We start from the raw sequence: 13,662 nt of genomic DNA on the forward strand, positions 1-13,662 counted from the left end.
TATCATTGCTAAGTTTTTACCTTCCAGGCCCCAGAGAGAATATCTTGTAAATGTCATAGTCAGAAGGACTATGGGAATGCAGTATATGTTTATTGAATGGGTAAATGAAGAAAAGAAACTAATTAAGGTTCATTTTATCTATTACTGATAGGGCATGACTTGTGTGGTTGCTGAATATGACCTTGGAAACTGCCACTCAGCAGTTCCAAACTCACTACAGTATTTTACATATTTGTATGCTTAAAGATTATTGGGGATGCTTATAAAAGGTAGTGAGGACAAGTATCTGGATAGAGGTTGGGATTAAGGCACAGAAAAGAAATACTTTTATTGCAAAAATCTGAACAGGGAATATATGACCCTTGGAAGGAGATAAGTTTTTAACTTCTAACTTCATGAAGTATCAAATTACTACTGAGGTTTTGCAAGTATTAGACCAGAATCTATTTGATCCACAAAGTTCCATTAACATACGTGTAAAGTATGTCTGTGTAGCCATTCTTGAATCGGGGAGGGAATGAGAAAAACAGTCTTTGCCCTTAAGGAGGTAAGGCTTGAGCAGAAACTCTCAGAGCAATAACATACACTATTTTGTCACATAAATGTCTTCAAATGTGGGCTGTACATATGCATGAGATGAGAATACTGTGAGGTCTTATGTAAAATTAGGAGCTTCTTGGAAAAAATGAGATTTGGACAAAGGCTTGGTAGAAGTAAAGAATTGGAATATGATTTCATATAAACTTTATAGTTTAGAGCAATTTTGTATACACAGGCATTAAATACGAGTATGAAATTCAGTCCTTTGAAGTAATGTGCGGTCAATGTTTTTACTGGGGTAGAATCCATGGAGAGAAAAGTGAGCAAGAATTTCAAAATATGATAATGAATATTTACTAATCTTGATTATCTAGGCAAAGTGTTATAAAAACAGTGAAGTAATGGGAATAGGGGCTGATAGGTTGTAATAGCACTAATTGGAAGAAATTATGTGTGCAAGGCCTTTATACTGTTCCTAAGGTGCTTTTTACATCTACCTGTCTCTTTACCTCATCACTCCAGCAGAACCAAACTACTCACAGACTCCCATCTTCACAACTGCACTGCACTTCTGTTTCTATTTGGTTAGTCTCTACCTTGATAATCTAGTTTATGCACAACTGTCAGATTCATTATCCTGGGATACTTTCATCATCATTTGTCCATAGATCAGTAAATAGCAACTGGTCAAAACTGCATTAAAGGCACTGCACTAAGTATATTGGTAGACACAGAAATTTTAAAATAATAAAAATGAAAAAGCCATGAAAGAGAGTGATGCCCATAAGCAGGCAGACAAGGAAGTTCCAGATCCTCCTTCTCCCACACAGACACTAGTTAACACAGACACTGGTGAAAACTTCTGTATGAAAACCCTAGAGACCAGTTGAGAAGCTACAGTGTCTAGGCCAATGTAAAACCAAGAAGTGATTCCAGCTAAAAAGGAAAATGCATACCATTTTCCCCTCCTGTATGTGTCCCTCTAATTACTCAAAATAATGCATGCAACCAGAAATAAATCTAGGCTCTTCCCTTGTGATAGAAATGAAGAAAGGAACCATGAGTTCAATGCTCTGGCATACCCAGGGACTACTAAAGGGACTGCTTTCTTACTTGGTGCACCACTGAACTGTGAAGTCCATTTGGAAGGGGAAAACAGGACCTCACATTATAGTTGCAGTTCCACAGGAAGACACCAGGTGACAGAAGAGATTGGAAACTTTTTTTTTTTTTAAGTTTTTTTGTTGGTACATTTTAGGTATACAATTCGTTTACATTTATCATTGGGTGTTTGTACCTGTACATGATGTATCCTGGTTCTTATTTCTTCCCCATTACCTGTGCGCCCTTCACCCCCTCCACCTTTCCCTATTTACATAGAGATTGGAAACATTTTAAGTGTCTAGAATTTCTACTGTGGATAATTGGTGTAGGTCTGTTCCTGCAAGAATCCTGAATCCAAACTCTGAAAGAGAAGGTTGTTCTTTTTTTCAAATGCTCAAATCCAAGGCAAATATTACAAGGCATACAATCAAAGACAAAAGCAGGTCAAAAGAACAAAATGAAACACCGGAAATTGATCCTAAGAAAATGCAGATCTATGAATGGCTTCACAAAAAAAAAAAAAAAAAGAAAGAAAAAAGAAAACTATTCCATAAAGATGCTCAGAGAGGTAAAGATCATAAACATTTAAACAAAATCAGGAGAATGAGGCCTGAACAAAAGGTGAAAGCCAGCAAAGACTTAGAAACTGTTTTGAAAAGAACAAAACAGACATTGTGAAGACAAAATTTAGAACCAAATGGCAGCATTCAACAGCTGAATTGGTCAGGATGAGAAAGTAATTAGCAAACTGAAATACACTATAATAAAACCATCTAATAACAAAGGGAAAAAATTTTGAAAGTAGTAAGAGAAAAGCAATTAATCACATTTGAGAGAGTTTCCACATTATTGGGATTTTCCATCAGGAAATACAGTGATATATTCAAGATTCTGAAAAACAATAATGGCAAAAACAAAATTCTTCCAACCAAGAATACTGTGTCCAAAAAAAATCTCCTCCAAAAATGAGAAATTAAGACTCTCAGATTTAAAAAATTGAGTAATATTATTACCACTAGACTTTCTCTGTAAGAAATGCTAAAGGGGGACCTTCAAACTGAAATGAAAGGACACTAAATAATAATATGAAATTTTAAATATATATATAAGTATATATTTCCAATAAAGGTAAATATGGGCAAATATGGTAAACTGGATTCTTGAAGTATTGGTGTATATAAATTAAATGACAAAATATGAAAACTATATGTTAAATAAATATATACAATAGGACATAATTTTGGACAACAATCACATAAAGTAGTGGGTGGAGTTGTAAAAGAATAAGAATTTTGTATATAATTGAAGCTGAGAGAAAAGCAACTAATCACATTCAAGGAACCAATGTAAATATTTATGAGTTTAAAATATAAAGTGTTACAATTAATATGTTTATATAATTATAACTACAAAGAAATATCTAGAATACTCATAAAAAGAAACAAGAAACAAATCAAAGCTTCTGCCTACAAAAATCAATGAAATAAAAAGGAAGACACAAAATAGAACAGGAAGCATGCAAAAGCTTCAAGATATATAGTAAATAATTAATAAAATGAAAATAATAAGTTATTCCCTTTAAGTAATTACTTTAAGTGTAAATGGGTTAAACTTCCTAATCCACAAACATAGATGGGTAGAATGGATCAAGAAAGATCCAACTATATATTCTCTATAAGAAATTCACCTCAGATCTAAGGACATATGTAGGTAGAAAATAATAAGATAGAAAAAGGATGTCTATGCAAATGATAACCAAAAGAGAGGCAAATGGGACTATTCTATCTACAGACAAAATAAAACTTAAGCAACGTCTATCATGAGAGAAAAATGGTGCTATAGTTCAACAAAAACATAAGAATTTACAACATGTTTATGTATCAAACTTCAGAACTCCTAATATATCATGTAAATATTTACTGAATTGAAGGAAGAAAATAGACAAATACACAATAATTACATTAGAATCTAAGACCTGACTTTTCATAATGGATACCACAGCCAAACAGAAAAAAAAATTAAAAATTAGGAGATTTAAACAACATGGTAGAGTGATTTTCCTTAACAGACATTTACAGAACATTCTACCCAACAGCAAAACAATATATATTCATCTCAACTGCCCATGGAACATTCTCTAGGAGAGACCACATTTTAGGCCATAAAACAAACCTTAAGAAAGTCAGAAAACTGAAACGTAACTAAATATTATTCCTAAACACAATAGAATGAAGCTAGAAATCAATGGCAGAAAGAAAAGTGGAAAAGCTACAAATACTTTGAAATTAAACAACACATTCTAAACAATGAAATATCAAAAAAGTCACTAGATATACTGTCGGCATTCCTGTCATTAGGACAACACATTGGATAACTGCATCTTAAAAGAGTGTATGTTTATTTGGCTCAGGGTCTCAAAGGTTTTACACCATGGTTAGCTGGCTCCATGGCAGAAACATAACAGCAGAAGGGCATGAAAGATAAGCAAGTCCACTCACTTCATGACTTCCAGGAAGCAGAGCACTGGGGGAGGAGTACCAGAGAGGAAGGGGGAAGGGGCCAGATATAATCCCCGAGACCATCACCCTACAGACACACCCAGAAATGCGCTTTACTGATTTATTTATTTACTGCTAGATATTTCTTAATGCAGTCAAATTAACAATCAAGTTAATTTCAAATACCTTGAAACTAATAAATGAAAACAAAGCCCACCAAAATATATGAGATCTTGGGAAAATAGTACTAAAAGGACAGTTTATAGTTGTAAATGTGTACATTTTAAAAAGCTCTTATAATTTACCTTTATAACTCAAAAATTATAAAAGCAATAAACTTAAATCAAAGTGAGCAGAAAGAGGAAAGATTAGAGAGGAAATAAAATACACAATAGAGAAACAGAAAAAATCATCTAATTCAGGGTTAATGTTATGAAAACAATTTTAAAAACTGGCGACCACGAGCTATATTAACTAAGAAATAAAATGGAAGACTCAAACAACTAAAATCAAAAATGAAAGGAGACATTATAAACTATGCCATAAAAGTTAAAAAAGATTACATGAGAATGCTATCAATCATTATACACCAAAAATTAGAGAATGTAGAAGAAATGGATAAATTCAAGGAAACACAAGGCCCACCTGAGTGAATAATGGAGTAGTAAATTTGAACACAAATAATGAACAAAAGGTTTGAATTATCAATCCAAAAACTCCCAACAAAGAAAAATGCATTAACAGGTATTTTCACTGGATATTTAGGCAACATTTAAGGAATTATCACCAAAATCTTCCTGAAATTTTTCTAAAAGTTAGTGGAGAGAACACTTTCAATCTTTTCCATGAGGCCAGCTTTAGCCTCATATATCCTCTCGTGATAAAAATATCCAACAAACTACAAATAGAATGACACTACCTCAACATTACAAAAATCATTTTTTATTCATTAAGTTTATTGGTACATCTTAGGTATACAGTATGATGACATTCCTCACTGGAAATTTGTACCTTTACATGCTATATCTTGGTTCTTATTTTTCCCCATTCCCCCACCCTCCCTTCAACTCCTAACAAAGATCACTTTTAAAATACAATTAATTTCATGCTCCATAGTGAACTTCTGAAATCTTCTCTCCTGAGTTCAGAAACAAGGAAAGGATGCTTTCTGTTCCCATTCTATCAAGCAGTATTGAAAGTCATAGCCATAGCAATAAAACAACGAAAAGAAATAAAAGCCATCCGGTTGTAAAAGAAAAAATACAATGACCCTTCTTCTCTAATGATATGATACTGTATGTAGAAAACCCAAATATTACACACACACACACACACAAACACGTGAAAGTCTTTTAGCTGAGTGTGGTGCCACAGGTCTGTAATCCCAGCACTTGGGAGGCTGAAGCAGAAGGATCGCCGTGAGTTTGAGGCCAGCCTGGGCTACATAGTGATTTCTAGGCCACCCTGAACTACAAAGTGAGACCCTGTCTCAAAAAAACAAACAAAAAACAGTCTTTTAAACTAAAGGAATAAATTTAGAAAAGTTACATTATTCAAAATCAAGACACAAAAATCGGTCATGTTTTAAGCACTAACAGTAGACAATTCAAAAATTAAATTAAGAAAATAGTTCCATGAAGCATAGTATCACAAAGAATAAAACACTTAGGAATAAACTTAATCAATGAGGTGAAAGACTTGTACACTGAAAATTAGCAAACTGGTAAGATATCACATCTATGAAATAAAAGATTCAGTGTTATTAAAACATTCATATAACCCAAAGCACTCTACAAATTCAATACAATTCTATCAAAGAGCTCATGATACTGAAATAAAAACTGCTTCTTGAAAGTCATAAGATTATTCAAGGGACAATGGAAAGCAAAAATTATTTTTTAAAAAGAGTAACGAAGTTGGAGATTTCAAAATTTCTTATTTTCAAAAATATTATAACTATATAACTAACAGTGTGGTATTGGCATAAAAACAGACAAACTAAAGGAATAGGATTATGAGCCAGAAATAAGCCCTAGTATACATGATCAAGTAATCTTTGAAAGAATGCCAAGGCCATTCAGTAGAATAAGGACAATTTCTCTAACAAATAATGATGGGGAAAAATAAATCTGAAATCTTGTCTCATGCCATACTTAAAAATTCACTCAAAGTGGATTAAGGATCAAAATGTAGGACATAAAACTGTAAAGCAGCTGTGAGAAACACTGGGGGAAACTCCATGACACTGCCCTTGGCAATGATCTCTTGGATAGTATATCAACAAATGCAAAAATAGACAAATGGTGCCAGATCAAACTTTTAAAGAATGCGCACAATGTGGGACACAATTTGGCACAGTGAAAAGAAGAGAGAGAAAATATTTGCACATTGTATATCTGATAAGGAATTACTGAAAAGACACTCAACCACAAAAAAAAAATCAAATAAAGTGATTTAAAAATGAGCAAAGTACTTGAATACACGCATCCAAATAAACAGCAAATAAAACTATGTCCAACATCATTAGTAATCAGAGAAATAGCAATCAAAACCACAATGAGATAGCCTTTCCACCAGATAACAAACAAATTAACTGAAAATAACAAGCAGTGGTGAGTATATGGAGAAACTGTAACCCTTATTTGTGATTGATGGAATTATAATTGGTTCATCTACTGTGGAAAACATATTTCTTTAAAAAATTAAAAATAGAATTGTCATATGATCCATCAATCTCAGTGATAAGTATATATCTTTTTTAAAAAAAAAGCTGAAAGCTGTCTCAAAGAGACATCTGGATACTCATGTTCATAGCAGCACTATTCATCATTGCCAAGAGGTGGAAGCAATGCAAACGACCATCCGTGGATGAATGGACAAACAAAATGTGATCTACACATGTAAAGGACTATCATTTACCCTTTAAAAAGAATGGAATCTTGTCAGATTCTACAACATAGATGAACCTTAACATTTTGTTAATGAAATAAACTGGACACACACACAACATACTGTAAGATTCAATTTATGTAACATATCTAAAGTAGTCAAATTCATAGAAATATGTAGAATGGTGATTAGTAGGGGCTTGAGGGAGATGGAAAAATGGAGATGTTTAATGAACAAAAAATTTTCCATTTTCAATGTGAACAAATCTTGGAGTTCTATTTCATAACAATGTGAATATATTTACTACTGAATAGTACAAATAAAAATGGTTCAGATAGCAAAGTTTATGTTGCATTTTTTAAAATCACAATTTTAAAAGACTTATGAAGGATTTGGAGAAGAAGTTGAATGAATGTAAAAATACTAGGATGATTCAATTTGTTATATCCTATACAAGGAGATCAGACAGAAGTCAGGCATTTCATATTAGGGGAATCACTATCTGGTAAGGAACCAGGGAGAACTGAAGAAATTTGATGTAAGACGTGAAATTCAAACTAAGTCATAGAGAATCATTAGGGCTTTAGATGTGGGTACTGATAGAATACTTCAGGCAGAGCAAAGAGCACAAAGGTAAGAAGATTGAGGGCATCTTCTGGACTCAACATAACAGCTCTGATCAGCTGTTTATAGGATGAGGGAGAGATAGTGCTGAGAGCAGACAACACTGGCATGAGGATGTTAGGGGCCTTGAACACCTTAAGAATTTGAAATTTATCCAAGGGACAGAAACAGAGCAATTGAAGAATTCTCCAGGCAATGAGTAAACAGTCAGATACAGTGCATAGAAGAGGAGACAATAACAGAGGACTGAAGGTAAGACAAGGTAAATGGAGCTCAAATGTGGGTTGGAAAACAGGATAGAACAAGTTGCAGGGTGAATGGCACCATAGAGACCAAGCAGAACTTGATAAATATTAAGTGATTAGTCAGGGAGTATGAATTTATAACTTTGTGTTTCCCTGACAGAATACAAGGGTGATAGTGATACACATGAATATGTAAACAGTTATCTTGAGAGACACAATTAATCACTTTTCCTCCACTCTTAATTGCTTTGAAAGTTTCTCTTAATAAACTTATGCTTCTTTTTTTTTTTTTTTTTTTTTTTTGTCCGCCAAAATCCATCCTTACTCTATGTGGAAGGTAGAGATAACTTTTTAAAATTATAAATCACGTGTACTCCTCTGCTTTTAAAACACCCCAATGTCATTCAAAGCACTTAAAACACAAACTCCTAGCCATGTCTGATGGCAGGCATGGACTCTCTTTCTCTTTCCTTTTACTGCAAGTACAAGGGCAGCTTCTGGCTCTTCAGAAATGCCAAACTTCATCTCACTTTGCTGTCTTACTACTGGGCTGAACACACTTCCTCCATATCCTCACATGACAATTAATTTATGTTCAGTATTTAGATCTCAGCTTAAACAACACTTCTTCAGAAATGTTTCCTTCTCTCTAGAATTCAGATATTCTCTCCCTCTCATCTGATGACCCTTTTCTCATGTTTCATATGCCCTATGGAAGGCCATCTTACATTGTCATAATTATCTACTCATTTATTTTCTATCACTCTCTACTGCAATGTAAGACCCATAAAAAAAGTCTCATTCCCCATTTACTGCCTCATCCTAATATAGGGGAAATAATATAACTCCCAACCTGCTAGATGTCAGACACACTGAGTTTGTACCTAGAATGAATTCTAAGGAATAATGGAGGTTAAGAGCAGGAAAAATGTATAGAGAGATATAGCTCCTGAGAGACAGGAGGGACCCAAAAGTGAGCTGCCAGTGAGCCCACTTCTCAAAGGAAGTTTTAGAGAACAAAACCATGAGGCGGGTAAAAGTGAGTCAAAGCTATAATCAAACAAGAAGATTAAAATTGTAGCTGCTTAGGTACTATTGATCCAATGGGGAAGCAGGTCATATAGCAAGTGTATATGGAAAGAGCAAGGAACTTTTTAGGAAGGGATGGACCAGGGGGTCCTGGTCATCTCCTGGGTGACTGATGTCTATCTAGACTTTATTGGACCGGGTGATACAAAGTGTAGTATAATCTTCAATTTATTGCTTATCCCTTGGGGAAGCATGTAGGCCTGGTCATTCCATCTTTATCTTGAGGCCTGGCCTTCGATAGATGCACATCCAGTCAGAGTTGTGATGTTGTTCTCATCTTCTGCACTGACTCCCTTGAGGGCCTAGCCCTGTCTGACTGCCTACCATATTTCTACTGTGTATAATAATCCTAGAATAATACCTGACATCGATCCAGTGCTTAGAAATGATGTGTTGAGTGAAAGCCGTTTCAGACAGCAAAAGGGTGATTAAGATACTGGTACTGATTTGCAAATACTGTAAAAAATTGTGCTGGATACTTCACTAACATTACATCTAAACTCTTTACTGATTAGAAGACTGAACTCAGAAATGTGAATTCATTTTTCCAAAGCCTTACAACCAGAAAGTAGGAAAGTGAGATTTTCACCCAAAATAGTCTAAATCTGAATGTCACAACACAATACTGTATAAAATGATACACACATATTTCAATCTGAAAAAAGATAGGATCTATGGGTACCTTAATTCTGACCATCCATTTAACCTATTAGGACAGGTTCTTTTGTCACATCAATACATTATTGCCTGCTATGTTAAGGATACCAGAGTGCAGATAGCTGTGGGGCCCTTCCTACAGCATCAGAGGAAAGACAGCTTTGGATTCCAGGGTGATGAAGGGATAAAGAAAGATACACTGCATGGAGCAGGGAGCCTAACTAAGACAGGACATGGATATGAGGGTGTGTGGGATCTGAGGAGCTGAGACCAATTTTATCAGTGTTCTCTGATCCATTCACCATAGAGTTAAACTGCAGTCACTAAATCAGAGAATAACTTCCAGGTCCAGCAGATTGTACCAGCTCATATCATCTGGAAGGGAGAGGGAAGAGGGATGCAGTAACCTGAGTCCAGGAAATGTTTGACTGTAACCTGGGGGTCCAAAGACTTTACATCATCTCCAAAACAGAGCATAAGAGGACAGGGATGAGCCAGGATAGGCACGCAATGTGGGATCTGACCTGTTGCAGGGATTAGAAGACCAAAAGCATCCATGAAAGGCCTGAGGGAGGGGGAGCAGTGGATGACAGGACGCACAGTGGGCACGATGAGCAACCAAGCTGTTCACGGGGATTTGGGTTGATTAAGTCCAAGGCATGACATAAAAGCCACAAGCTGTGAGGGAGGCTGTGGGGACAGGAAGCGAGTCTGATGGTAAATGAGCCATCAGAAAACAAGGCAAGGAATGGCAGGAAAATGCAAAAGTCTAGAAGACTGGGGGCTAGGCAAGCTGGCTGCTGTGTCTCAGAGAGACCCCACTTTGTCTGTGAATGGTGCACCTATGATCTGAACGGAGATGCAAGCACAACCCTCAGCCTTGGGGTGTAGAGCAAAGTGAATAAGTGATCCCTGCAGAGATAGACCTGTGACCTTGGTGCGATTAGCACCTTGTGGTATCACCCTGAGCTAATGACAATTAGTGAAAACCAGAGGCCACAAAACCAAAAGGTGTCCCGGAGGGCTAAGCCCAGGGCACTCTCTGGGCCTCATTATCCATTGTCTGAAAAAACAAGTGCTGGAAGGGGTTGTGATAATGGCCAAAGGACAGACAGGTCATTGCAAGACAGAATCACAGGCTATTAGATCTATGAACACCAGGCTGGTGTGGGGTGGAAGGGGACCAGTTTCATGGGCTATGAGAGCGGGACTGGATACCAAGGATGGATGGATTCATCTCTCCCTGCTCCACATCAAGAATCGTCATGGTTCTGCTGGGCAGAACAGCAGGCTCTTAACTAACCACAGCATTCTCACTGAAGGTCCCCCATGGGGCTCTGGGAAAGAGAGGCTGGACACCTGTGATCACCTTTACAGTACCACAAACCCCACCCATTCCCCCAGACATGGTACAGCCATAGTAACATAAAGAATCCAGCTGAAGCAGTCTACTACAACACCAAGGTGTGTGAGGGTCGCTGGGAGAAGCAAGGTGTGGTGAGTGAACTGCTAACAGGAGGAGCAGGCATTGAAATAGCAGAAAACATGGGGTTGCTAGTGGCAAATTTAATGGGGAGAGGGCTGGAAGTGGGGAGATGAAAAAGTCAGAGAGGAAGGATAGGTGTGAAAGTTCCCATTTCTGAGCCTGGGAGGACAGGAAAGAAGGCAAAGATCCCTCTCAGAAAGCTATTTTGATTTTTGAAGAGTTAAAAAGTAAACAGGCTGAGAATTTAAGGTGCAGCAGGTAGAGTGATAATAATAGTACAATGTTACTATGGAAGATACAGAGACATGAGGCTGAGAATCTGGACAGTGAGAGAAGTTTTTGTTTAAACAGGTATTTCAGAACAAGTCATGGAATTCATCAAATTTATATCTGATATAACAGATAGGTGCCGCTTTTATGGAAATTTAAAATATAACGGAAAGTCTTTGTGTTCAAATAGCTCAGACTGTAATAGAAAGGTACAGAAATAGTTAAAATTTTTCTGATTTCTGTTACAAAGGTATGTGAATGGAGATCATGTGTAGAGGTGTCAGAATAGAGGCGATTCCTTTGAAGGGAAACATTATATCAGACTGCCTAATGGATCTGATAAGAGTATGAATTCCAGCAATATTAATTTGGTTCCTAAATGGAAAACAGAGAGAAGAAAGAGATAGCTATAATCCAAAAGCAGTTGATATAAAGTAGCATGCAATATTTGGAATTGGATAAAATTCTTAAACAACTATAAAATTGAATGCCATACTTTAAAAATGGAAAGTCACATCAAACTTTGCAGACCAAAATTATGGTCTAAGTGATGTCTCAAAATTGTATAGTGTAGTTCTAAGTTTACTGATCACCAAAAATCCTGGTTGGTAGATTTGGAGAATCTTGAAACTTCAGTGGCGGTATCTTGTATCCCCAAACCAGAGATGACTTTCTGGCTTATTTGCCTCAGTGATAATCTGTAGGGGCTCACATTCCTAGATTCTTCAGGACAAAGCTGAATCCCATGGATGTTCTCTGTGAGACACAGCATGAGAAGTAATGACTGTGTGTGTGATAGCAACACATATGCCTGTACAGGTGCCTTTCTTTCTACATGCTTTCTCATATAAGTACAAGTATGTACAGAGTACATTTTAGAACTTCTGTCTTAAGGAATAAGCATTTATTTGTTTTTTGCATCCCTAACTGAGATCTGAATGGAAAGGTATGTTTTTGTTTGAATTTGGTACAGTTCTGTGCCTGAAATATTTCTATCTGTAAATATAAACCCATTTACATGCGGATATGAGTGTGTGTTTCAGTGTACGAATTTAGATAAATGTGTGTAGTGTGTGATATTTGGGAGTGCATATAGCTGTTGTGTGTGGGTATTCACATTAATTACAAAATGTACCAATTTGGGTATGAATAGGGCTTCTTTCATACCAATTAGTTGTATGTGGGAGAACTTCGGAAATTCCAGAAAGAGATGAACCTGTCTAATGTGAAAGTTCTCATGTGGTGGCTGAAATAGCCCTACAAAAGCCTCATTTTTGCCCCAAAACCTCCTTTTTGCTTTACTTCATATCAAACACCCATTTAATGAGCAGAAATGATCTGTAAAATATATAATATGCATCAGGACCTTTGTTCTGATTGCAAGCCCAGGCACTCAGAAGCTCCAGGTCTACAGTATACTGTATGCAGAGAGGCAGCGGCTCCAGTCATGAAGAGAGAAGGGAACTAGAAGTATGTTGGGAAGAAAGGACTAAACTAAAGAGAGACGAACATTTTGAGCAAACATACACGAGGTACAAATGAGGAGCAAATGGGTACATTTTGAGGAAGGAATAAGAAGGCTGGATGGAAATTTCAGAAAAAAAGATCTGACCCATCCAGGAAAAATTTACAGAAAAAGAATTACAAAAGTACTAAGTAGAAGCATAAAATGTGTGTAAAACACTTTGAGATTTGATATACACTAGAAGCTGTATTCATGACAATGAATAAATAAACCTTCTCCTGAGAAAAGGGCAGCCAACTGAATAAGAAGACAAAGGAAGAAATAAATAATGGAGACCAGCAGAGGCAACATCGCATCCTATCCCCTAGAGTGGTAGTTGGGATTAAATAAACCTTCCCGGATGTGTGATTGAACAAAAGTATTCAGAGGGGGATTTGAAGAATAGGGGAGCAATGTCTGAGTTGGAACTTGATGATACAGACAGAGAAAAGGAAATTACATTAATAAAATAAAGTATCTGAAAGTAAAAATCAGTGACGTATCTGAGGAATCACAGTAGTTCTAGAAAGCTGAGATCTGAGGAATTTTCATGACAAAGATGTGGCCTTCAAATCTGTGTGGCAAACATCTGTATATATATTAGCTGCTTAGGAGATGGAGGTGGAAGCATCACTTGAAGTCATGAATTCATGAGCAACCTAGACCACAGAGGGTGGAGAGAGAGGGAAGGGAGAAAGGATGCCTAGTTTTAAGTGGCAGGAGAGGCAAGGAGTACAGGAAGACCTGGAGCACTAA

This window comes from Heterocephalus glaber, unplaced genomic scaffold (genome assembly GCF_053883595.1).
Source record: "Heterocephalus glaber isolate CG9 unplaced genomic scaffold, H.glaber_assembly_v1.0 deba00001428, whole genome shotgun sequence".
In the NCBI taxonomy this organism is placed as follows: domain Eukaryota; kingdom Metazoa; phylum Chordata; class Mammalia; order Rodentia; family Bathyergidae; genus Heterocephalus; species Heterocephalus glaber.